Source organism: Schistocerca cancellata, unplaced genomic scaffold, assembly GCF_023864275.1.
Source record: "Schistocerca cancellata isolate TAMUIC-IGC-003103 unplaced genomic scaffold, iqSchCanc2.1 HiC_scaffold_426, whole genome shotgun sequence".
NCBI classification, from domain to species: domain Eukaryota; kingdom Metazoa; phylum Arthropoda; class Insecta; order Orthoptera; family Acrididae; genus Schistocerca; species Schistocerca cancellata.
The window spans coordinates 190,661-215,630 of NW_026046443.1; the positions used below are offsets into that span (position 1 = coordinate 190,661).

The 24,970-nt window shown below is 44.2% G+C and overlaps 19 non-coding genes across 19 annotated transcripts; all 19 read left to right on the plus strand.

Moving 5' to 3' along the window:
• The first annotated feature begins 571 nt into the window (after positions 1-571).
• Trnar-ucu (transfer RNA arginine (anticodon UCU)) lies at positions 572-644 on the plus strand. Its single transcript has one exon. It is a non-coding gene; the product is annotated as a tRNA-Arg (tRNA).
• Positions 645-1,863: 1,219 nt separating this feature from the next.
• Trnar-ucu (transfer RNA arginine (anticodon UCU)) lies at positions 1,864-1,936 on the plus strand. The gene has a single exon. It is a non-coding gene; the product is annotated as a tRNA-Arg (tRNA).
• A 1,211-nt stretch (positions 1,937-3,147) lies between these two features.
• Positions 3,148-3,220, plus strand: Trnar-ucu (transfer RNA arginine (anticodon UCU)). Its single transcript has one exon. It is a non-coding gene; the product is annotated as a tRNA-Arg (tRNA).
• Positions 3,221-4,440: 1,220 nt separating this feature from the next.
• Positions 4,441-4,513, plus strand: Trnar-ucu (transfer RNA arginine (anticodon UCU)). Its single transcript has one exon. It is a non-coding gene; the product is annotated as a tRNA-Arg (tRNA).
• A 1,220-nt stretch (positions 4,514-5,733) lies between these two features.
• On the plus strand, positions 5,734-5,806 carry Trnar-ucu (transfer RNA arginine (anticodon UCU)). Its single transcript has one exon. It is a non-coding gene; the product is annotated as a tRNA-Arg (tRNA).
• A 1,211-nt stretch (positions 5,807-7,017) lies between these two features.
• Trnar-ucu (transfer RNA arginine (anticodon UCU)) lies at positions 7,018-7,090 on the plus strand. Its single transcript has one exon. It is a non-coding gene; the product is annotated as a tRNA-Arg (tRNA).
• Positions 7,091-8,294: 1,204 nt separating this feature from the next.
• On the plus strand, positions 8,295-8,367 carry Trnar-ucu (transfer RNA arginine (anticodon UCU)). The gene has a single exon. It is a non-coding gene; the product is annotated as a tRNA-Arg (tRNA).
• A 1,220-nt stretch (positions 8,368-9,587) lies between these two features.
• Positions 9,588-9,660, plus strand: Trnar-ucu (transfer RNA arginine (anticodon UCU)). Its single transcript has one exon. It is a non-coding gene; the product is annotated as a tRNA-Arg (tRNA).
• A 1,220-nt stretch (positions 9,661-10,880) lies between these two features.
• Trnar-ucu (transfer RNA arginine (anticodon UCU)) lies at positions 10,881-10,953 on the plus strand. Its single transcript has one exon. It is a non-coding gene; the product is annotated as a tRNA-Arg (tRNA).
• Positions 10,954-12,173: 1,220 nt separating this feature from the next.
• Trnar-ucu (transfer RNA arginine (anticodon UCU)) lies at positions 12,174-12,246 on the plus strand. Its single transcript has one exon. It is a non-coding gene; the product is annotated as a tRNA-Arg (tRNA).
• Positions 12,247-13,456: 1,210 nt separating this feature from the next.
• On the plus strand, positions 13,457-13,529 carry Trnar-ucu (transfer RNA arginine (anticodon UCU)). The gene has a single exon. It is a non-coding gene; the product is annotated as a tRNA-Arg (tRNA).
• Positions 13,530-14,749: 1,220 nt separating this feature from the next.
• On the plus strand, positions 14,750-14,822 carry Trnar-ucu (transfer RNA arginine (anticodon UCU)). The gene has a single exon. It is a non-coding gene; the product is annotated as a tRNA-Arg (tRNA).
• Positions 14,823-16,041: 1,219 nt separating this feature from the next.
• Trnar-ucu (transfer RNA arginine (anticodon UCU)) lies at positions 16,042-16,114 on the plus strand. The gene has a single exon. It is a non-coding gene; the product is annotated as a tRNA-Arg (tRNA).
• Positions 16,115-17,334: 1,220 nt separating this feature from the next.
• On the plus strand, positions 17,335-17,407 carry Trnar-ucu (transfer RNA arginine (anticodon UCU)). Its single transcript has one exon. It is a non-coding gene; the product is annotated as a tRNA-Arg (tRNA).
• A 1,220-nt stretch (positions 17,408-18,627) lies between these two features.
• On the plus strand, positions 18,628-18,700 carry Trnar-ucu (transfer RNA arginine (anticodon UCU)). Its single transcript has one exon. It is a non-coding gene; the product is annotated as a tRNA-Arg (tRNA).
• Positions 18,701-19,920: 1,220 nt separating this feature from the next.
• Positions 19,921-19,993, plus strand: Trnar-ucu (transfer RNA arginine (anticodon UCU)). Its single transcript has one exon. It is a non-coding gene; the product is annotated as a tRNA-Arg (tRNA).
• Positions 19,994-21,213: 1,220 nt separating this feature from the next.
• Positions 21,214-21,286, plus strand: Trnar-ucu (transfer RNA arginine (anticodon UCU)). The gene has a single exon. It is a non-coding gene; the product is annotated as a tRNA-Arg (tRNA).
• A 1,220-nt stretch (positions 21,287-22,506) lies between these two features.
• Positions 22,507-22,579, plus strand: Trnar-ucu (transfer RNA arginine (anticodon UCU)). The gene has a single exon. It is a non-coding gene; the product is annotated as a tRNA-Arg (tRNA).
• Positions 22,580-23,798: 1,219 nt separating this feature from the next.
• On the plus strand, positions 23,799-23,871 carry Trnar-ucu (transfer RNA arginine (anticodon UCU)). The gene has a single exon. It is a non-coding gene; the product is annotated as a tRNA-Arg (tRNA).
• The last annotated feature ends 1,099 nt before the right edge of the window (positions 23,872-24,970 follow it).

The following is a 24,970-nucleotide window of genomic DNA, read 5'->3' on the forward strand; positions in this document are numbered from 1 at the left end:
GACGGCGAGAGAGATGCATCATCTGTCCACTTCTCATCGAAGCACACTGTCACCAAGCAATGGCTGACGCTTCGAGCACGGCATGGAATTGCCAGGGAGGTGATGCAGCTAACGTTCCTGGTAAATGTGCTAACAGGGCACACACGTCCGTTGGAGTGTATACATATGATGGGGACCGGCTGTGACACAGCAGTCAACCAAAGTCAAAAAATGTGACTAATCGTACAGTGTTCCCAGTGTGTCGTTTACCACTTTGTGAGTGGATGCTGTTCTAAAGAGCGCAATTCCCATTTATCTGTAAGCAGCGCACGTGAGCGAATCTAATAGCAGGACTGTGTTACTACGATTGTACAGAGCAACTCTGTCAATACGCAGGTGTTTCAATCAGTAGAGCCATGGTAAACAGAGCGATTCGGAGCGATGTATCGTGTCTGTTACATAAATAATGAGTCTTTGATGTAATTGCTTCAGAGAAGTATGAAAGTAAGCCTATCAGAAAAGTAACGCGAGACATGTAGCATGGGTCATGTCTTGCAGAATCTCTTACATCTGAGACCGTCACTTGCACAGCGTCCCTTTGGCGCAGAGGATAGCGCGTTGGACTTCTAATCCAAAGGTCGTGGGTTCGATCCCCACAAGGGACGGGCAATTTTTAAAAATGTGTGCCAATCACGAGATGGGAATTGACATATGGGTAACCACAAGCGTCTTCAAAAGGTGAAAATTGTTGTGACTTCAGTTCTATGCTTAAATATGTTAACCTTACACATACAAGCAAAATTCTCGTAGATCCATGACGCTGCTATGTGTAAATGCTGTAAAAGCGGAACCATATCTTCACGCCCCTGTTCACGGGAATTTTCTTTCAATACCCAATTTTTACCTACAGATAGAAATATAGCAATAGAACGCAATTTTGTACAGAAACAAATACAGTGAAGAGTGAAATAATTTTGTATTACTTCACGAGTCAATGTATGTAATCCCAGTCATGATCTTTAATTCTTCCAGCCCAAGGTGAGAGGGTTTCAGTTTTCTCGGCCACAAGTGAGAAAAGTAGACAGTTTCACAACAAGATATTGTACTATGGTTCCTTAACTGTTCCCAGTAAGCAATGGCACTCTGTATCTATAGAAACGGCGGCAATTTTCGCTTCAGCACAGGGGGCTTTTACTGGAGACTGCCAGGAGTGGACTTGGTGGATGCATGAAGGGAGAAGACCAGACACAGATGTCTGACGCTCCGCTGACGCTTGCAGAAAACTACATTAAGTATGATTCCCGCCTATAACTGACGGCGAGAGAGATGCATCATCTGTCCACTTCTCATCGAAGCACACTGTCACCAAGCAATGGCTGACGCTTCGAGCACGGCATGGAATTGCCAGGGAGGTGATGCAGCTAACGTTCCTGGTAAATGTGCTAACAGGGCACACACGTCCGTTGGAGTGTATACATATGATGGGGACCGGCTGTGACACAGCAGTCAACCAAAGTCAAAAAATGTGACTAATCGTACAGTGTTCCCAGTGTGTCGTTTACCACTTTGTGAGTGGATGCTGTTCTAAAGAGCGCAATTCCCATTTATCTGTAAGCAGCGCACGTGAGCGAATCTGATAGCAGGACTGTGTTACTACGTTTGTACAGAGCAACTCTGTCAATACGCAGGTGTTTCAATCAGTAGAGCCATGGTAAACAGAGCGATTCGGAGCGATGTATCGTGTCTGTTACATAAATAATGAGTCTTTGTTGTAATTGCTTCAGAGAAATATGAAAGTAAGCCTATCAGAAAAGTAACGCGAGACATGTAGCACGGGTCATGTCTTGCAGAATCTCTTACATCTGAGACCGTCACTTGCACAGCGTCCGTTTGGCGCAGAGGATAGCGCGTTGGACTTCTAATCCAAAGGTCGTGGGTTCGATCCCCACAAGGGACGGGCAATTTTTAAAAATGTGTGCCAATCACGAGATGGGAATTGACATATGGGTAACCACAAGCGTCTTCAAAAGGTGAAAATTGTTGTGACTTCTGTTCTATGCTTAAATATGTTAACCTTACACATACAAGCAAAATTCTCGTAGATCCATGACGCTGCTATGTGTAAAAGCGGAACCATATCTTCACGCCCCTGTTCACGGGAATTTTCTTTCAATACCCAATTTTTACCTACAGATAGAAATATAGCAATAGAACGCACATTTTGTACAGAAACAAATACAGTGAAGAGTGAAATAATTTTGTATTACTTCACGAGTCAATGTATGTAATCCCAGTCATGATCTTTAATTCTTCCAGCCCAAGGTGAGAGGGTTTCAGTTTTCTCGGCCACAAGTGAGAAAAGTAGACAGTTTCACAACAAGATATTGTACTATGGTTCCTTAACTGTTCCCAGTAAGCAATGGCACTCTGTATCTATAGAAACGGCGGCAATTTTCGCTTCAGCACAGGGGGCTTTTACTGGAGACTGCCAGGAGTGGACTTGGTGGATGCATGAAGGGAGAAGACCAGACACAGATGTCTGACGCTCCGCTGACGCTTGCAGAAAACTACATTAAGTATGATTCCCGCCTATAACTGACGGCGAGAGAGATGCATCATCTGTCCACTTCTCATCGAAGCACACTGTCACCAAGCAATGGCTGACGCTTCGAGCACGGCATGGAATTGCCAGGGAGGTGATGCAGCTAACGTTCCTGGTAAATGTGCTAACAGGGCACACACGTCCGTTGGAGTGTATACATATGATGGGGACCGGCTGTGACACAGCAGTCAACCAAAGTCAAAAAATGTGACTAATCGTACAGTGTTCCCAGTGTGTCGTTTACCACTTTGTGAGTGGATGCTGTTCTAAAGAGCGCAATTCCCATTTATCTGTAAGCAGCGCACGTGAGCGAATCTAATAGCAGGACTGTGTTACTACGATTGTACAGAGCAACTCTGTCAATACGCAGGTGTTTCAACCAGTAGAGCCATGGTAAACAGAGCGATTCGGAGCGATGTATTGTGTCTGTTACATAAATAATGAGTCTTTGATGTAATTGCTTCAGAGAAATATGAAAGTAAGCCTATCAGAAAAGGAACGCGAGACATGTAGCACGGGTCATGTCTTGCAGAATCTCTTACATCTGAGACCGTCACTTGCACAGCGTCCCTTTGGCGCAGAGGATAGCGCGTTGGACTTCTAATCCAAAGGTCGTGGGTTCGATCCCCACAAGGGATGGGCAATTTTTAAAAATGTGTGCCAATCACGAGATGGGAATTGACATATGGGTAACCACAAGCGTCTTCAAAAGGTGAAAATTGTTGTGACTTCAGTTCTATGCTTAAATATGTTAACCTTACACATACAAGCAAAATTCTCGTAGATCCATGACGCTGCTATGTGTAAATGCTGTAAAAGCGGAACCATATCTTCACGCCCCTGTTCACGGGAATTTTCTTTCAATAACCAATTTTTACCTACAGATAGAAATATAGCAATAGAACGCACATTTTGTACAGAAACAAATACAGTGAAGAGTGAAATAATTTTGTATTACTTCACGAGTCAATGTATGTAATCCCAGTCATGATCTTTAATTTTTCCAGCCCAAGGTGAGAGGGTTTCAGTTTTCTCGGCCACAAGTGAGAAAAGTAGACAGTTTCACAACAAGATATTGTACTATGGTTCCTTAACTGTTCCCAGTAAGCAATGGCACTCTGTATCTATAGAAACGGCGGCAATTTTCGCTTCAGCACAGGGGGCTTTTACTGGAGACTGCCAGGAGTGGACTTGGTGGATGCATGAAGGGAGAAGACCAGACACAGATGTCTGACGCTCCGCTGACGCTTGCAGAAAACTACATTAAGTATGATTCCCGCCTATAACTGACGGCGAGAGAGATGCATCATCTGTCCACTTCTCATCGAAGCACACTGTCACCAAGCAATGGCTGACGCTTCGAGCACGGCATGGAATTGCCAGGGAGGTGATGCAGCTAACGTTCCTGGTAAATGTGCTAACAGGGCACACACGTCCGTTGGAGTGTATACATATGATGGGGACCGGCTGTGACACAGCAGTCAACCAAAGTCAAAAAATGTGACTAATCATACAGTGTTCCCAGTGTGTCGTTTACCACTTTGTGAGTGGATGCTGTTCTAAAGAGCGCAATTCCCATTTATCTGTAAGCAGCGCACGTGAGCGAATCTAATAGCAGGACTGTGTTACTACGATTGTACAGAGCAACTCTGTCAATACGCAGGTGTTTCAATCAGTAGAGCCATGGTAAACAGAGCGATTCGGAGCGATGTATCGTGTCTGTTACATAAATAATGAGTCTTTGATGTAATTGCTTCAGAGAAATATGAAAGTAAGCCTATCAGAAAAGTAACGCGAGACATGTAGCACGGGTCATGTCTTGCAGAATCTCTTACATCTGAGACCGTCACTTGCACAGCGTCCCTTTGGCGCAGAGGATAGCGCGTTGGACTTCTAATCCAAAGGTCGTGGGTTCGATCCCCACAAGGGACGGGCAATTTTTAAAAATGTGTGCCAATCACGAGATGGGAATTGACATATGGGTAACCACAAGCGTCTTCAAAAGGTGAAAATTGTTGTGACTTCAGTTCTATGCTTAAATATGTTAACCTTACACATACAAGCAAAATTCTCGTAGATCCATGACGCTGCTATGTGTAAATGCTGTAAAAGCGGAACCATATCTTCACGCCCCTGTTCACGGGAATTTTCTTTCAATACCCAATTTTTACCTACAGATAGAAATATAGCAATAGAACGCACATTTTGTACAGAAACAAATACAGTGAAGAGTGAAATGATTTTGTATTACTTCACGAGTCAATGTATGTAATCCCAGTCATGATCTTTAATTCTTCCAGCCCAAGGTGAGAGGGTTTCAGTTTTCTCGGCCACAAGTGAGAAAAGTAGACAGTTTCACAACAAGATATTGTACTATGGTTCCTTAACTGTTCCCAGTAAGCAATGGCACTCTGTATCTATAGAAACGGCGGCAATTTTCGCTTCAGCACAGGGGGCTTTTACTGGAGACTGCCAGGAGTGGACTTGGTGGATGCATGAAGGGAGAAGACCAGACACAGATGTCTGACGCTCCGCTGACGCTTGCAGAAAACTACATTAAGTATGATTCCCGCCTATAACTGACGGCGAGAGAGATGCATCATCTGTCCACTTCTCATCGAAGCACACTGTCACCAAGCAATGGCTGACGCTTCGAGCACGGCATGGAATTGCCAGGGAGGTGATGCAGCTAACGTTCCTGGTAAATGTGCTAACAGGGCACACATGTCCGTTGGAGTGTATACATATGATGGGGACCGGCTGTGACACAGCAGTCAACCAAAGTCAAAAAATGTGACTAATCGTACAGTGTTCCCAGTGTGTCGTTTACCACTTTGTGAGTGGATGCTGTTCTAAAGAGCGCAATTCCCATTTATCTGTAAGCAGCGCACGTGAGCGAATCTAATAGCAGGACTGTGTTACTACGATTGTACAGAGCAACTCTGTCAATACGCAGGTGTTTCAATCAGTAGAGCCATGGTAAACAGAGCGATTCGGAGCGATGTATCGTGTCTGTTACATAAATAATGAGTCTTTGATGTAATTGCTTCAGAGAAATATGAAAGTAAGCCTATCAGAAAAGTAACGCGAGACATGTAGCACGGGTCATGTCTTGCAGAATCTCTTACATCTGAGACCGTCACTTGCACAGCGTCCCTTTGGCGCAGAGGATAGCGCGTTGGACTTCTAATCCAAAGGTCGTGGGTTCGATCCCCACAAGGGACGGGCAATTTTTAAAAATGTGTGCCAATCACGAGATGGGAATTGACATATGGGTAACCACAAGCGTCTTCAAAAGGTGAAAATTGTTGTGACTTCAGTTCTATGCTTAAATATGTTAACCTTACACATACAAGCAAAATTCTCGTAGATCCATGACGCTGCTATGTGTAAAAGCGGAACCATATCTTCACGCCCCTGTTCACGGGAATTTTCTTTCAATACCCAATTTTTACCTACAGATAGAAATATAGCAATAGAACGCACATTTTGTACAGAAACAAATACAGTGAAGAGTGAAATAATTTTGTATTACTTCACGAGTCAATGTATGTAATCCCAGTCATGATCTTTAATTCTTCCAGCCCAAGGTGAGAGGGTTTCAGTTTTCTCGGCCACAAGTGAGAAAAGTAGACAGTTTCACAACAAGATATTGTACTATGGTTCCTTAACTGTTCCCAGTAAGCAATGGCACTCTGTATCTATAGAAACGGCGGCAATTTTCGCTTCAGCACAGGGGGCTTTTACTGGAGACTGCCAGGAGTGGACTTGGTGGATGCATGAAGGGAGAAGACCAGACACAGATGTCTGACGCTCCGCTGACGCTTGCAGAAAACTACATTAAGTATGATTCCCGCCTATAACTGACGGCGAGAGAGATGCATCATCTGTCCACTTCTCATCGAAGCACACTGTCACCAAGCAATGGCTGACGCATCGAGCACGGTATGGAATTGCCAGGGAGGTGATGCAGCTAACGTTCCTGGTAAATGTGCTAACAGGGCACACACGTCCGTTGGAGTGTATACATATGATGGGGACCGGCTGTGACACAGCAGTCAACCAAAGTCAAAAAATGTGACTAATCGTACAGTGTTCCCAGTGTGTCGTTTACCACTTTGTGAGTGGATGCTGTTCTAAAGAGCGCAATTCCCATTTATCTGTAAGCAGCGCACGTGAGCGAATCTAATAGCAGGACTGTGTTACTACGATTGTACAGAGCAACTCTGTCAATACGCAGGTGTTTCAATCAGTAGAGCCATGGTAAACAGAGCGATTCGGAGCGATGTATCGTGTCTGTTACATAAATAATGAGTCTTTGATGTAATTGCTTCAGAGAAATATGAAAGTAAGCCTATCAGAAAAGTAACGCGAGACATGTAGCACGGGTCATGTCTTGCAGAATCTCTTACATCTGAGACCGTCACTTGCACAGCGTCCCTTTGGCGCAGAGGATAGCGCGTTGGACTTCTAATCCAAAGGTCGTGGGTTCGATCCCCACAAGGGACGGGCAATTTTTAAAAATGTGTGCCAATCACGAGATGGGAATTGACATATGGGTAACCACAAGCGTCTTCAAAAGGTGAAAATTGTTGTGACTTCAGTTCTATGCTTAAATATGTTAACCTTACACATACAAGCAAAATTCTCGTAGATCCATGACGCTGCTATGTGTAAAAGCGGAACCATATCTTCACGCCCCTGTTCACGGGAATTTTCTTTCAATACCCAATTTTTACCTACAGATAGAAATATAGCAATAGAACGCACATTTTGTACAGAAACAAATACAGTGAAGAGTGAAATAATTTTGTATTACTTCACGAGTCAATGTATGTAATCCCAGTCATGATCTTTAATTCTTCCAGCCCAAGGTGAGAGGGTTTCAGTTTTCTCGGCCACAAGTGAGAAAAGTAGACAGTTTCACAACAAGATATTGTACTATGGTTCCTTAACTGTTCCCAGTAAGCAATGGCACTCTGTATCTATAGAAACGGCGGCAATTTTCGCTTCAGCACAGGGGGCTTTTACTGGAGACTGCCAGGAGTGGACTTGGTGGATGCATGAAGGGAGAAGACCAGACACAGATGTCTGACGCTCCGCTGACGCTTGCAGAAAACTACATTAAGTATGATTCCCGCCTATAACTGACGGCGAGAGAGATGCATCATCTGTCCACTTCTCATCGAAGCACACTGTCACCAAGCAATGGCTGACGCTTCGAGCACGGCATGGAATTGCATGATGCAGCTAATGTTCCTGGTAAATGTGCTAACAGGGCACACACGTCCGTTGGAGTGTATACATATGATGGGGACCGGCTGTGACACAGCAGTCAACCAAAGTCAAAAAATGTGACTAATCGTACAGTGTTCCCAGTGTGTCGTTTACCACTTTGTGAGTGGATGCTGTTCTAAAGAGCGCAATTCCCATTTATCTGTAAGCAGCGCACGTGAGCGAATCTAATAGCAGGACTGTGTTACTACGATTGTACAGAGCAACTCTGTCAATACGCAGGTGTTTCAATCAGTAGAGCCATGGTAAACAGAGCGATTCGGAGCGATGTATCGTGTCTGTTACATAAATAATGAGTCTTTGATGTAATTGCTTCAGAGAAATATGAAAGTAAGCCTATCAGAAAAGTAACGCGAGACATGTAGCACGGGTCATGTCTTGCAGAATCTCTTACATCTGAGACCGTCACTTGCACAGCGTCCCTTTGGCGCAGAGGATAGCGCGTTGGACTTCTAATCCAAAGGTCGTGGGTTCGATCCCCACAAGGGACGGGCAATTTTTAAAAATGTGTGCCAATCACGAGATGGGAATTGACATATGGGTAACCACAAGCGTCTTCAAAAGGTGAAAATTGTTGTGACTTCAGTTCTATGCTTAAATATGTTAACCTTACACATACAAGCAAAATTCTCGTAGATCCATGACGCTGCTATGTGTAAATGCTGTAAAAGCGGAACCATATCTTCACGCCCCTGTTCACGGGAATTTTCTTTCAATACCCAATTTTTACCTACAGATAGAAATATAGCAATAGAACGCACATTTTGTACAGAAACAAATACAGTGAAGAGTGAAATAATTTTGTATTACTTCACGAGTCAATGTATGTAATCCCAGTCATGATCTTTAATTCTTCCAGCCCAAGGTGAGAGGGTTTCAGTTTTCTCGGCCACAAGTGAGAAAAGTAGACAGTTTCACAACAAGATATTGTACTATGGTTCCTTAACTGTTCCCAGTAAGCAATGGCACTCTGTATCTATAGAAACGGCGGCAATTTTCGCTTCAGCACAGGGGGCTTTTACTGGAGACTGCCAGGAGTGGACTTGGTGGATGCATGAAGGGAGAAGACCAGACACAGATGTCTGACGCTCCGCTGACGCTTGCAGAAAACTACATTAAGTATGATTCCCGCCTATAACTGACGGCGAGAGAGATGCATCATCTGTCCACTTCTCATCGAAGCACACTGTCACCAAGCAATGGCTGACGCTTCGAGCACGGCATGGAATTGCCAGGGAGGTGATGCAGCTAACGTTCCTGGTAAATGTGCTAACAGGGCACACACGTCCGTTGGAGTGTATACATATGATGGGGACCGGCTGTGACACAGCAGTCAACCAAAGTCAAAAAATGTGACTAATCGTACAGTGTTCCCAGTGTGTCGTTTACCACTTTGTGAGTGGATGCTGTTCTAAAGAGCGCAATTCCCATTTATCTGTAAGCAGCGCACGTGAGCGAATCTAATAGCAGGACTGTGTTACTACGATTGTACAGAGCAACTCTGTCAATACGCAGGTGTTTCAATCAGTAGAGCCATGGTAAACAGAGCGATTCGGAGCGATGTATCGTGTCTGTTACATAAATAATGAGTCTTTGATGTAATTGCTTCAGAGAAATATGAAAGTAAGCCTATCAGAAAAGTAACGCGAGACATGTAGCACGGGTCATGTCTTGCAGAATCTCTTACATCTGAGACCGTCACTTGCACAGCGTCCCTTTGGCGCAGAGGATAGCGCGTTGGACTTCTAATCCAAAGGTCGTGGGTTCGATCCCCACAAGGGACGGGCAATTTTTAAAAATGTGTGCCAATCACGAGATGGGAATTGACATATGGGTAAGCACAAGCGTCTTCAAAAGGTGAAAATTGTTGTGACTTCAGTTCTATGCTTAAATATGTTAACCTTACACATACAAGCAAAATTCTCGTAGATCCATGACGCTGCTATGTGAAAATGCTGTAAAAGCGGAACCATATCTTCACGCCCCTGTTCACGGGAATTTTCTTTCAATACCCAATTTTTACCTACAGATAGAAATATAGCAATAGAACGCACATTTTGTACAGAAACAAATACAGTGAAGAGTGAAATAATTTTGTATTACTTCACGAGTCAATGTATGTAATCCCAGTCATGATCTTTAATTCTTCCAGCCCAAGGTGAGAGGGTTTCAGTTTTCTCGGCCACAAGTGAGAAAAGTAGACAGTTTCACAACAAGATATTGTACTATGTTTCCTTAACTCTTCCCAGTAAGCAATGGCACTCTGTATCTATAGAAACGGCGGCAATTTTCGCTTCAGCACAGGGGGCTTTTACTGGAGACTGCCAGGAGTGGACTTGGTGGATGCATGAAGGGAGAAGACCAGACACAGATGTCTGACGCTCCGCTGACGCTTGCAGAAAACTACATTAAGTATGATTCCCGCCTATAACTGACGGCGAGAGAGATGCATCATCTGTCCACTTCTCATCGAAGCACACTGTCACCAAGCAATGGCTGACGCTTCGAGCACGGCATGGAATTGCCAGGGAGGTGATGCAGCTAACGTTCCTGGTAAATGTGCTAACAGGGCACACACGTCCGTTGGAGTGTATACATATGATGGGGACCGGCTGTGACACAGCAGTCAACCAAAGTCAAAAAATGTGACTAATCGTACAGTGTTCCCAGTGTGTCGTTTACCACTTTGTGAGTGGATGCTGTTCTAAAGAGCGCAATTCCCATTTATCTGTAAGCAGCGCACGTGAGCGAATCTAATAGCAGGACTGTGTTACTACGATTGTACAGAGCAACTCTGTCAATACGCAGGTGTTTCAATCAGTAGAGCCATGGTAAACAGAGCGATTCGGAGCGATGTATCGTGTCTGTTACATAAATAATGAGTCTTTGATGTAATTGCTTCAGAGAAATATGAAAGTAAGCCTATCAGAAAAGTAACGCGAGACATGTAGCACGGGTCATGTCTTGCAGAATCTCTTACATCTGAGACCGTCTCTTGCACAGCGTCCCTTTGGCGCAGAGGATAGCGCGTTTGACTTCTAATCCAAAGGTCGTGGGTTCGATCCCCACAAGGGACGGGCAATTTTTAAAAATGTGTGCCAATCACGAGATGGGAATTGACATATGGGTAACCACAAGCGTATTCAAAAGGTGAAAATTGTTGTGACTTCAGTTCTATGCTTAAATATGTTAACCTTACACATACAAGCAAAATTCTCGTAGATCCATGACGCTGCTATGTGTAAATGCTGTAAAAGCGGAACCATATCTTCACGCCCCTGTTCACGGGAATTTTCTTTCAATACCCAATTTTTACCTACAGATAGAAATATAGCAATAGAACGCACATTTTGTACAGAAACAAATACAGTGAAGAGTGAAATAATTTTGTATTACTTCACGAGTCAATGTATGTAATCCCAGTCATGATCTTTAATTCTTCCAGCCCAAGGTGAGAGGGTTTCAGTTTTCTCGGCCACAAGTGAGAAAAGTAGACAGTTTCACAACAAGATATTGTACTATGGTTCCTTAACTGTTCCCAGTAAGCAATGGCACTCTGTATCTATAGAAACGGCGGCAATTTTCGCTTCAGCACAGGGGGCTTTTACTGGAGACTGCCAGGAGTGGACTTGGTGGATGCATGAAGGGAGAAGACCAGACACAGATGTCTGACGCTCCGCTGACGCTTGCAGAAAACTACATTAAGTATGATTCCCGCCTATAACTGATGGCGAGAGAGATGCATCATCTGTCCACTTCTCATCGAAGCACACTGTCACCAAGCAATGGCTGACGCTTCGAGCACGGCATGGAATTGCCAGGGAGGTGATGCAGCTAACGTTCCTGGTAAATGTGCTAACAGGGCACACACGTCCGTTGGAGTGTATACATATGATGGGGACCGGCTGTGACACAGCAGTCAACCAAAGTCAAAAAATGTGACTAATCGTACAGTGTTCCCAGTGTGTCGTTTACCACTTTGTGAGTGGATGCTGTTCTAAAGAGCGCAATTCCCATTTATCTGTAAGCAGCGCACGTGAGCGAATCTAATAGCAGGACTGTGTTACTACGATTGTACAGAGCAACTCTGTCAATACGCAGGTGTTTCAATCAGTAGAGCCATGGTAAACAGAGCGATTCGGAGCGATGTATCGTGTCTGTTACATAAATAATGAGTCTTTGATGTAATTGCTTCAGAGAAATATGAAAGTAAGCCTATCAGAAAAGTAACGCGAGACATGTAGCACGGGTCATGTCTTGCAGAATCTCTTACATCTGAGACCGTCACTTGCACAGCGTCCCTTTGGCGCAGAGGATAGCGCGTTGGACTTCTAATCCAAAGGTCGTGGGTTCGATCCCCACAAGGGACGGGCAATTTTTAAAAATGTGTGCCAATCACGAGATGGGAATTGACATATGGGTAACCACAAGCGTCTTCAAAAGGTGAAAATTGTTGTGACTTCAGTTCTATGCTTAAATATGTTAACCTTACACATACAAGCAAAATTCTCGTAGATCCATGACGCTGCTATGTGTAAAAGCGGAACCATATCTTCACGCCCCTGTTCACGGGAATTTTCTTTCAATACCCAATTTTTACCTACAGATAGAAATATAGCAATAGAACGCACATTTTGTACAGAAACAAATACAGTGAAGAGTGAAATAATTTTGTATTACTTCACGAGTCAATGTATGTAATCCCAGTCATGATCTTTAATTCTTCCAGCCACCTTGAGAGGGTTTCAGTTTTCTCGGCCACAAGTGAGAAAAGTAGACAGTTTCACAACAAGATATTGTACTATGGTTCCATAACTGTTCCCAGTAAGCAATGGCACTCTGTATCTATAGAAACGGCGGCAATTTTCGCTTCAGCACAGGGGGCTTTTACTGGAGACTGCCAGGAGTGGACTTGGTGGATGCATGAAGGGAGAAGACCAGACACAGATGTCTGACGCTCCGCTGACGCTTGCAGAAAACTACATTAAGTATGATTCCCGCCTATAACTGACGGCGAGAGAGATGCATCATCTGTCCACTTCTCATCGAAGCACACTGTCACCAAGCAATGGCTGACGCTTCGAGCACGGCATGGAATTGCCAGGGAGGCGATGCAGCTAACGTTCCTGGTAAATGTGCTAACAGGGCACACACGTCCGTTGGAGTGTATACATATGATGGGGACCGGCTGTGACACAGCAGTCAACCAAAGTCAAAAAATGTGACTAATCGTACAGTGTTCCCAGTGTGTCGTTTACCACTTTGTGAGTGGATGCTGTTCTAAAGAGCGCAATTCCCATTTATCTGTAAGCAGCGCACGTGAGCGAATCTAATAGCAGGACTGTGTTACTACGATTGTACAGAGCAACTCTGTCAATACGCAGGTGTTTCAATCAGTAGAGCCATGGTAAACAGAGCGATTCGGAGCGATGTATCGTGTCTGTTACATAAATAATGAGTCTTTGATGTAATTGCTTCAGAGAAATATGAAAGTAAGCCTATCAGAAAAGTAACGCGAGACATGTAGCACGGGTCATGTCTTGCAGAATCTCTTACATCTGAGACGGTCACTTGCACAGCGTCCCTTTGGCGCAGAGGATAGCGCGTTGGACTTCTAATCCAAAGGTCGTGGGTTCGATCCCCACAAGGGATGGGCAATTTTTAGAAATGTGTGCCAATCACGAGATGGGAATTGACATATGGGTAAACACAAGCGTCTTCAAAAGGTGAAAATTGTTGTGACTTCAGTTCTATGCTTAAATATGTTAACCTTACACATACAAGCAAAATTCTCGTAGATCCATGACGCTGCTATGTGTAAATGCTGTAAAAGCGGAACCATATCTTCACGCCCCTGTTCACGGGAATTTTCTTTCAATACCCAATTTTTACCTACAGATAGAAATATAGCAATAGAACGCACATTTTGTACAGAAACAAATGCAGTGAAGAGTGAAATAATTTTGTATTACTTCACGAGTCAATGTATGTAATCCCAGTCATGATCTTTAATTCTTCCAGCCCAAGGTGAGAGGGTTTCAGTTTTCTCGGCCACAAGTGAGAAAAGTAGACAGTTTCACAACAAGATATTGTACTGTGGTTCCTTAACTGTTCCCAGTAAGCAATGGCACTCGGTATCTATAGAAACGGCGGCAATTTTCGCTTCAGCACAGGGGGCTTTTACTGGAGACTGCCAGGAGTGGACTTGGTGGATGCATGAAGGGAGAAGACCAGACACAGATGTCTGACGCTCCGCTGACGCTTGCAGAAAACTACATTAAGTATGATTCCCGCCTATAACTGACGGCGAGAGAGATGCATCATCTGTCCACTTCTCATCGAAGCACACTGTCACCAAGCAATGGCTGACGCTTCGAGCACGGCATGGAATTGCCAGGGAGGTGATGCAGCTAACGTTCCTGGTAAATGTGCTAACAGGGCACACACGTCCGTTGGAGTGTATACATATGATGGGGACCGGCTGTGACACAGCAGTCAACCAAAGTCAAAAAATGTGACTAATCGTACAGTGTTCCCAGTGTGTCGTTTACCACTTTGTGAGTGGATGCTGTTCTAAAGAGCGCAATTCCCATTTATCTGTAAGCAGCGCACGTGAGCGAATCTAATAGCAGGACTGTGTTACTACGATTGTACAGAGCAACTCTGTCAATACGCAGGTGTTTCAATCAGTAGAGCCATGGTAAACAGAGCGATTCGGAGCGATGTATCGTGTCTGTTACATAAATAATGAGTCTTTGATGTAATTGCTTCAGAGAAATATGAAAGTAAGCCTATCAGAAAAGTAACGCGAGACATGTAGCACGGGTCATGTCTTGCAGAATCTCTTACATCTGAGACCGTCACTTGCACAGCGTCCCTTTGGCGCAGAGGATAGCGCGTTGGACTTCTAATCCAAAGGTCGTGGGTTCGATCCCCACAAGGGACGGGCAATTTTTAAAAATGTGTGCCAATCACGAGATGGGAATTGACATATGGGTAACCACAAGCGTCTTCAAAAGGTGAAAATTGTTGTGACTTCAGTTCTATGCTTAAATATGTTAACCTTACACATACAAGCAAAATTCTCGTAGATCCATGACGCTGCTATGTGTAAATGCTGTAAAAGCGGAACCATATCTTCACGCCCCTGTTCACGGGAATTTTCTTTCAATACCCAATTTTTACCTACAGATAGAAATATAGCAATAGAACGCACATTTTGTACAGAAACAAATACAGTGAAGAGTGAAATAATTTTGTATTACTTCACGAGTCAATGTATGTAATCCCAGTCATGATCTTTAATTCTTCCAGCCACCTTGAGAGGGTTTCAGTTTTCTCGGCCACAAGTGAGAAAAGTAGACAGTTTCACAACAAGATATTGTACTATGGTTCCATAACTGTTCCCAGTAAGCAATGGCACTCTGTATCTATAGAAACGGCGGCAATTTTCGCTTCAGCACAGGGGGCTTTTACTGGAGACTGCCAGGAGTGGACTTGGTGGATGCATGAAGGGAGAAGACCAGACACAGATGTCTGACGCTCCGCTGACGCTTGCAGAAAACTACATTAAGTATGATTCCCGCCTATAACTGACGGCGAGAGAGATGCATCATCTGTCCACTTCTCATCGAAGCACACTGTCACCAAGCAATGGCTGACGCTTCGAGCACGGCATGGAATTGCCAGGGAGGTGATGCAGCTAACGTTCCTGGTAAATGTGCTAACAGGGCACACACGTCCGTTGGAGTGTATACATATGATGGGGACCGGCTGTGACACAGCAGTCAACCAAAGTCAAAAAATGTGACTAATCGTACAGTGTTCCCAGTGTGTCGTTTACCACTTTGTGAGTGGATGCTGTTCTAAAGAGCGCAATTCCCATTTATCTGTAAGCAGCGCACGTGAGCGAATCTAATAGCAGGACTGTGTTACTACGATTGTACAGAGCAACTCTGTCAATACGCAGGTGTTTCAATCAGTAGAGCCATGGTAAACAGAGCGATTCGGAGCGATGTATCGTGTCTGTTACATAAATAATGAGTCTTTGATGTAATTGCTTCAGAGAAATATGAAAGTAAGCCTATCAGAAAAGTAACGCGAGACATGTAGCACGGGTCATGTCTTGCAGAATCTCTTACATCTGAGACGGTCACTTGCACAGCGTCCCTTTGGCGCAGAGGATAGCGCGTTGGACTTCTAATCCAAAGGTCGTGGGTTCGATCCCCACAAGGGATGGGCAATTTTTAGAAATGTGTGCCAATCACGAGATGGGAATTGACATATGGGTAAACACAAGCGTCTTCAAAAGGTGAAAATTGTTGTGACTTCAGTTCTATGCTTAAATATGTTAACCTTACACATACAAGCAAAATTCTCGTAGATCCATGACGCTGCTATGTGTAAATGCTGTAAAAGCGGAACCATATCTTCACGCCCCTGTTCACGGGAATTTTCTTTCAATACCCAATTTTTACCTACAGATAGAAATATAGCAATAGAACGCACATTTTGTACAGAAACAAATGCAGTGAAGAGTGAAATAATTTTGTATTACTTCACGAGTCAATGTATGTAATCCCAGTCATGATCTTTAATTCTTCCAGCCCAAGGTGAGAGGGTTTCAGTTTTCTCGGCCACAAGTGAGAAAAGTAGACAGTTTCACAACAAGATATTGTACTGTGGTTCCTTAACTGTTCCCAGTAAGCAATGGCACTCGGTATCTATAGAAACGGCGGCAATTTTCGCTTCAGCGCAGGGGGCTTTTACTGGAGACTGCCAGGAGTGGACTTGGTGGATGCATGAAGGGAGAAGACCAGACACAGATGTCTGACGCTCCGCTGACGCTTGCAGAAAACTACATTAAGTATGATTCCCGCCTATAACTGACGGCGAGAGAGATGCATCACCTGTCCACTTCTCATCGAAGCACACTGTCACCAAGCAATGGCTGACGCTTCGAGCACGGCATGGAATTGCCAGGGAGGTGATGCAGCTAACGTTCCTGGTAAATGTGCTAACAGGGCACACACGTCCGTTGGAGTGTATACATATGATGGGGACCGGCTGTGACACAGCAGTCAACCAAAGTCAAAAAATGTGACTAATCGTACAGTGTTCCCAGTGTGTCGTTTACCACTTTGTGAGTGGATGCTGTTCTAAAGAGCGCAATTCCCATTTATCTGTAAGCAGCGCACGTGAGCGAATCTAATAGCAGGACTGTGTTACTAGGATTGTACAGAGCAACTCTGTCAATACGCAGGTGTTTCAATCAGTAGAGCCATGGTAAACAGAGCGATTCGGAGCGATGTATCGTGTCTGTTACATAAATAATGAGTCTTTGATGTAATTGCTTCAGAGAAATATGAAAGTAAGCCTATCAGAAAAGTAACGCGAGACATGTAGCACGGGTCATGTCTTGCAGAATCTCTTACATCTGAGACCGTCACTTGCACAGCGTCCCTTTGGCGCAGAGGATAGCGCGTTGGACTTCTAATCCAAATGTCGTGGGTTCGATCCCCACAAGGGACGGGCAATTTTTAATAATGTGTGCCAATCACGAGATGGGAATTGACATATGGGTAACCACAAGCGTCTTCAAAAGGTGAAAATTGTTGTGACTTCAGTTCTATGCTTAAATATGTTAACCTTACACATACAAGCAAAATTCTCGTAGATCCATGACGCTGCTATGTGTAAATGCTGTAAAAGCGGAACCATATCTTCACGCCCCTGTTCACGGGAATTTTCTTTCAATACCCAATTTTTACCTAAAGATAGAAATATAGCAATAGAACGCACATTTTGTACAGAAACAAATACAGTGAAGAGTGAAATAATTTTGTATTACTTCACGAGTCAATGTATGTAATCCCAGTCATGATCTTTAATTCTTCCAGCCCAAGGTGAGAGGGTTTCAGTTTTCTCGGCCACAAGTGAGAAAAGTAGACAGTTTCACAACAAGATATTGTACTATGGTTCCTTAACTCTTCCCAGTAAGCAATGGCACTCTGTATCTATAGAAACGGCGGCAATTTTCGCTTCAGCACAGGGGGCTTTTACTGGAGACTGCCAGGAGTGAACTTGGTGGATGCATGAAGGGAGAAGACCAGACACAGATGTCTGACGCTCCGCTGACGCTTGCAGAAAACTACATTAAGTATGATTCCCGCCTATAACTGACGGCGAGAGAGATGCAGCATCTGTCCACTTCTCATCGAAGCACACTGTCACCAAGCAATGGCTGACGCTTCGAGCACGGCATGGAATTGCCAGGGAGGTGATGCAGCTAACGTTCCTGGTAAATGTGCTAACAGGGCACACACGTCCGTTGGAGTGTATACATATGATGGGGACCGGCTGTGACACAGCAGTCAACCAAAGTCAAAAAATGTGACTAATCGTACAGTGTTCCCAGTGTGTCGTTTACCACTTTGTGAGTGGATGCTGTTCTAAAGAGCGCAATTCCCATTTATCTGTAAGCAGCGCACGTGAGCGAATCTAATAGCAGGACTGTGTTACTACGATTGTACAGAGCAACTCTGTCAATACGCAGGTGTTTCAATCAGTAGAGCCATGGTAAACAGAGCGATTCGGAGCGATGTATCGTGTCTGTTACATAAATAATGAGTCTTTGATGTAATTGCTTCAGAGAAATATGAAAGTAAGCCTATCAGAAAAGTAACGCGAGACATGTAGCACGGGTCATGTCTTGCATAATCTCTTACATCTGAGACGGTCACTTGCACAGCGTCTCTTTGGCGCAGAGGATAGCGCGTTGGACTTCTAATCCAAAGGTCTTGGGTTCGATCCCCACAAGGGACGGGCAATTTTTAGAAATGTGTGCCAATCACGAGATGGGAATTGACATATGGGTAACCACAAGCGTCTTCAAAAGGTGAAAATTGTTGTGACTTCAGTTCTATGCTTAAATATGTTAACCTTACACATACAAGCAAAATTCTCGTAGATCCATGACGCTGCTATGTGTAAATGCTGTAAAAGCGGAACCATATCTTCACGCCCCTGTTCACGGGAATTTTCTTTCAATACCCAATTTTTACCTACAGATAGAAATATAGCAATAGAACGCACATTTTGTACAGAAACAAATACAGTGAAGAGTGAAATAATTTTGTATTACTTCACGAGTCAATGTATGTAATCCCAGTCATGATCTTTAATTCTTCCAGCCCAAGGTGAGAGGGTTTCAGTTTTCTCGGCCACAAGTGAGAAAAGTAGACAGTTTCACAACAAGATATTGTACTATGGTTCCTTAACTGTTCCCAGTAAGCAATGGCACTCTGTATCTATAGAAACGGCGGCAATTTTCGCTTCAGCACAGGGGGCTTTTACTGGAGACTGCCAGGAGTGGACTTGGTGGATGCATGAAGGGAGAAGACCAGACACAGATGTCTGACGCTCCGCTGACGCTTGCAGAAAACTACATTAAGTATGATTCCCGCCTATAACTGACGGCGAGAGAGATGCATCATCTGTCCACTTCTCATCGAAGCACACTGTCACCAAGCAATGGCTGACGCTTCGAGCACGGCATGGAATTGCCAGGGAGGTGATGCAGCTAACGTTCCTGGTAAATGTGCTAACAGGGCACACACGTCCGTTGGAGTGTATACATATGATGGGGACCGGCTGTGACACAGCAGTCAACCAAAGTCAAAAAATGTGACTAATCGTACAGTGTTCCCAGTGTGTCGTTTACCACTTTGTGAGTGGATGCTGTTCTAAAGAGCGCAATTCCCATTTATCTGTAAGCAGCGCACGTGAGCGAATCTAATAGCAGGACTGTGTTACTACGATTGTACAGAGCAACTCTGTCAATACGCAGGTGTTTCAATCAGTAGAGCCATGGTAAACAGAGCGATTCGGAGCGATGTATCGTGTCTGTTACATAAATAATGAGTCTTTGATGTAATTGCTTCAGAGAAATATGAAAGTAAGCCTATCAGAAAAGTAACGCGAGACATGTAGCACGGGTCATGTCTTGCAGAATCTCTTACATCTGAGACCGTCACTTGCACAGCGTCCCTTTGGCGCAGAGGATAGTGCGTTGGACTTCTAATCCAAAGGTCATGGGTTCGATCCCCACAAGGGACAGGCAATTTTTAAAAATGTATGCCAATCACGAGATGGGAATTGACATATGGGTAACCACGAGCGTCTTCAAAAGGTGAAAATTGTTGTGACTTCAGTTCTATGCTTAAATATGTTAACCTTACACATACAAGCAAAATTCTCGTAGATCCATGACTCTGCTATGTGTAAATGCTGTAAAAGCGGAACCATATCTTCACGCCCCTGTTCACGGGAATTCTCTTTCAATACCCAATTTTTACCTACAGATAGAAATATAGCAATAGAACGCACATTTTGTACAGAAACAAATACAGTGAAGAGTGAAATAATTTTGTATTACTTCACGAGTCAATGTATGTAATCCCAGTCATGATCTTTAATTCTTCCAGCCCAAGGTGAGAGGGTTTCAGTTTTCTCGGCCACAAGTGAGAAAAGTAGACAGTTTCACAACACGATATTGTACTATGGTTCCTTAACTGTTCCCAGTAAGCAATGGCACTCTGTATCTATAGAAACGGCGGCAATTTTCGCTTCAGCACAGGGGGCTTTTACTGGAGACTGCCAGGAGTGGACTTGGTGGATGTATGAAGGGAGAAGACCAGACACAGATGTCTGACGCTCCGCTGACGCTTGCAGAAAACTACATTAAGTATGATTCCCGCCTATAACTGACGGCGAGAGAGATGCATCATCTGTCCACTTCTCATCGAAGCACACTGTCACCAAGCAATGGCTGACGCTTCGAGCACGGCATGGAATTGCCAGGGAGGTGATGCAGCTAACGTTCCTGGTAAATGTGCTAACAGGGCACACACGTCAGTTGGAGTGTATACATATGATGGGGACCGGCTGTGACACAGCAGTCAACCAAAGTCAAAAAATGTGACTAATCGTACAGTGTTCCCAGTGTGTCGTTTACCACTTTGTGAGTGGATGCTGTTCTAAAGAGCGCAATTCCCATTTATCTGTAAGCAGCGCACGTGAGCGAATCTAATAGCAGGACTGTGTTACTACGATTGTACAGAGCAACTCTGTCAATACGCAGGTGTTTCAATCAGTAGAGCCATGGTAAACAGAGCGATTCGGAGCGATGTATCGTGTCTGTTACATAAATAATGAGTCTTTGATGTAATTGCTTCAGAGAAATATGAAAGTAAGCCTATCAGAAAAGTAACGCGAGACATGTAGCACGGGTCATGTCTTGCAGAATCTCTTACATCTGAGACCGTCACTTGCACAGCGTCCCTTTGGCGCAGAGGATAGCGCATTGGACTTCTAATCCAAAGGTCGTGGGTTCGATCCCCACAAGGGACGGGCAATTTTTAAAAATGTGTGCCAATCACGAGATGGGAATTGACATATGGGTAACCACAAGCGTCTTCAAAAGGTGAAAATTGTTGTGACTTCAGTTCTATGCTTAAATATGTTAACCTTACACATACAAGCAAAATTCTCGTAGATCCATGACGCTGCTATGTGTAAATGCTGTAAAAGCGGAACCATATCTTCACGCCCCTGTTCACGGGAATTTTCTTTCAATACTCAATTTTTACCTACAGATAGAAATATAGCAATAGAACGCACATTTTGTACAGAAACAAATACAGTGAAGAGTGAAATAATTTTGTATTACTTCACGAGTCAATGTATGTAATCCCAGTCATGATCTTTAATTCTTCCAGCCCAAGGTGAGAGGGTTTCAGTTTTCTCGACCACAAGTGAGAAAAGTAGACAGTTTCACAACAAGATATTGTACTATGGTTCCTTAACTGTTCCCAGTAAGCAATGGCACTCTGTATCTATAGAAACGGCGGCAATTTTCGCTTCAGCACAGGGGGCTTTTACTGGAGACTGCCAGGAGTGGACTTGGTGGATGCATGAAGGGAGAAGACCAGACACAGATGTCTGACGCTCCGCTGACGCTTGCAGAAAACTACATTAAGTATGATTCCCGCCTATAACTGACGGCGAGAGAGATGCATCATCTGTCCACTTCTCATCGAAGCACACTGTCACCAAGCAATGGCTGACGCTTCGAGCACGGCATGGAATTGCCAGGGAGGTGATGCAGCTAACGTTCCTGGTAAATGTGCTAACAGGGCACACACGTCCGTTGGAGTGTACACATATGATGGGGACCGGCTGTGACACAGCAGTCAACCAAAGTCAAAAAATGTGACTAATCGTACAGTGTTCCCAGAGTGTCGTTTACCACTTTGTGAGTGGATGCTGTTCTAAAGAGCGCAATTCCCATTTATCTGTAAGCAGTGCACGTGAGCGAATCTAATAGCAGGACTGTGTTACTACGATTGTACAGAGCAACTCTGTCAATACGCAGGTGTTTCAATCAGTAGAGCCATGGTAAACAGAGCGATTCGGAGCGATGTATCGTGTCTGTTACATAAATAATGAGTCTTTGATGTAATTGCTTCAGAGAAATATGAAAGTAAGCCTATCAGAAAAGTAACGCGAGACATGTAGCATGGGTCATGTCTTGCAGAATCTCTTACATCTGAGACCGTCACTTGCACAGCGTCACTTTGGCGCAGAGCATAGCGCGTTGGACTTCTAATCCAAAGGTCGTGGGTTCGATCCCCACAAGGGACGGGCAATTTTTAAAAATGTGTGCCAATCACGAGATGGGAATTGACATATGGGTAACCACAAGCGTCTTCAAAAGTGAAAATTGTTGTGACTTCAGTTCTATGCTTAAATATGTTAACCTTACACATACAAGCAAAATTCTCGTAGATCCATGACACTGCTATGTGTAAATGCTGTAAAAGCGGAACCATATCTTCACGCCCCTGTTCACGGGAATTTTCTTTCAATACCCAATTTTTACCTACAGAGAGAAATTTAGCAATAGAACGCACATTTTGTACAGAAACAAATACAGTGAAGAGTGAAATAATTTTGTATTACTTCACGAGTCAATGTATGTAATCCCAGTCATGATCTTTAATTCTTCCAGCCCAAGGTGAGAGGGTTTCAGTTTTCTCGGCCACAAGTGAGAAAAGTAGACAGTTTCACAACAAGATATTGTACTATGGTTCCTTAACTGTTCCCAGTAAGCAATGGCACTCTGTATCTATAGAAACGGCGGCAATTTTCGCTTCAGCACAGGGGGCTTTTACTGGAGACTGCCAGGAGTGGACTTGGTGGATGCATGAAGGGAGAAGACCAGACACAGATGTCTGACGCTCCGCTGACGCTTGCAGAAAACTACATTAAGTATGATTCCCGCCTATAACTGACGGCGAGAGAGATGCATCATCTGTCCACTTCTCATCGAAGCACACTGTCACCAAGCAATGGCTGACGCTTCGAGCACGGCATGGAATTGCCAGGGAGGTGATGCGGCTAACGTTCCTGGTAAATGTGCTAACAGGGCACACACGTCCGTTGGAGTGTATACATATGATGGGGACCGGCTGTGACACAGCAGTCAACCAAAGTCAAAAAATGTGACTAATCGTACAGTGTTCCCAGTGTGTCGTTTACCACTTTGTGAGTGGATGCTGTTCTAAAGAGCGCAATTCCCATTTATCTGTAAGCAGCGCACGTGAGCGAATCTAATAGCAGGACTGTGTTACTACGATTGTACAGAGCAACTCTGTCAATACGCAGGTGTTTCAATCAGTAGAGCCATGGTAAACAGAGCGATTCGGAGCGATGTATCGTGTCTGTTACATAAATAATGAGTCTTTGATGTAATTGCTTCAGAGAAATATGAAAGTAAGCCTATCAGAAAAGTAACGCGAGACATGTAGCACGGGTCATGTCTTGCAGAATCTCTTACATCTGAGACCGTCACTTGCACAGCGTCCCTTTGGCGCAGAGGATAGCGCGTTGGACTTCTAATCCAAAGGTCGTGGGTTCGATCCCCACAACGGACGGGCAATTTTTAAAAATGTATGCCAATCACGAGATTGGAATTGACATATGGGTAACCACAAGCGTCTTCAAAAGGTGGAAATTGTTGTGACTTCAGTTCTATGTTTAAATATGTTAACCTTACACATACAAGCAAAATTCTCGTAGATCCATGACGCTGCTATGTGTAAATGCTGTAAAAGCGGAACCATATCTTCACGCCCCTGTTCACGGGAATTTTCTTTCAATACCCAATTTTTACCTACAGATAGAAATATAGCAATAGAACGCACATTTTGTACAGAAACAAATACAGTGAAGAGTGAAATAATTTTGTATTACTTCACGAGTCAATGTATGTAATCCCAGTCATGATCTTTAATTCTTCCAGCCCAAGGTGAGAGGGTTTCAGTTTTCTCGGCCACAAGTGAGAAAAGTAGACAGTTTCACAACAAGATATTGTACTATGGTTCCTTAACTGTTCCCAGTAAGCAATGGCACTCTGTATCTATAGAAACGGCGGCAATTTTCGCTTCAGCACAGGGGGCTTTTACTGGAGACTGCCAGGAGTGGACTTGGTGGATGCATGAAGGGAGAAGACCAGACACAGATGTCTGACGCTCCGCTGACGCTTGCAGAAAACTACATTAAGTATGATTCCCGCCTATAACTGACGGCGAGAGAGATGCATCATCTGTCCACTTCTCATCGAAGCACACTGTCACCAAGCAATGGCTGACGCTTCGAGCACGGCATGGAATTGCCAGGGAGGTGATGCAGCTAACGTTCCTGGTAAATGTGCTAACAGGGCACACACGTCCGTTGGAGTGTATACATATGATGGGGACCGGCTGTGACACAGCAGTCAACCAAAGTCAAAAAATGTGACTAATCGTACAGTGTTCCCAGTGTGTCGTTTACCACTTTGTGAGTGGATGCTGTTCTAAAGAGCGCAATTCCCATTTATCTGTAAGCAGCGCACGTGAGCGAATCTAATAGCAGGACTGTGTTACTACGATTGTACAGAGCAACTCTGTCAATACGCAGGTGTTTCAATCAGTAGAGCCATGGTAAACAGAGCGATTCGGAGCGATGTATCGTGTCTGTTACATAAATAATGAG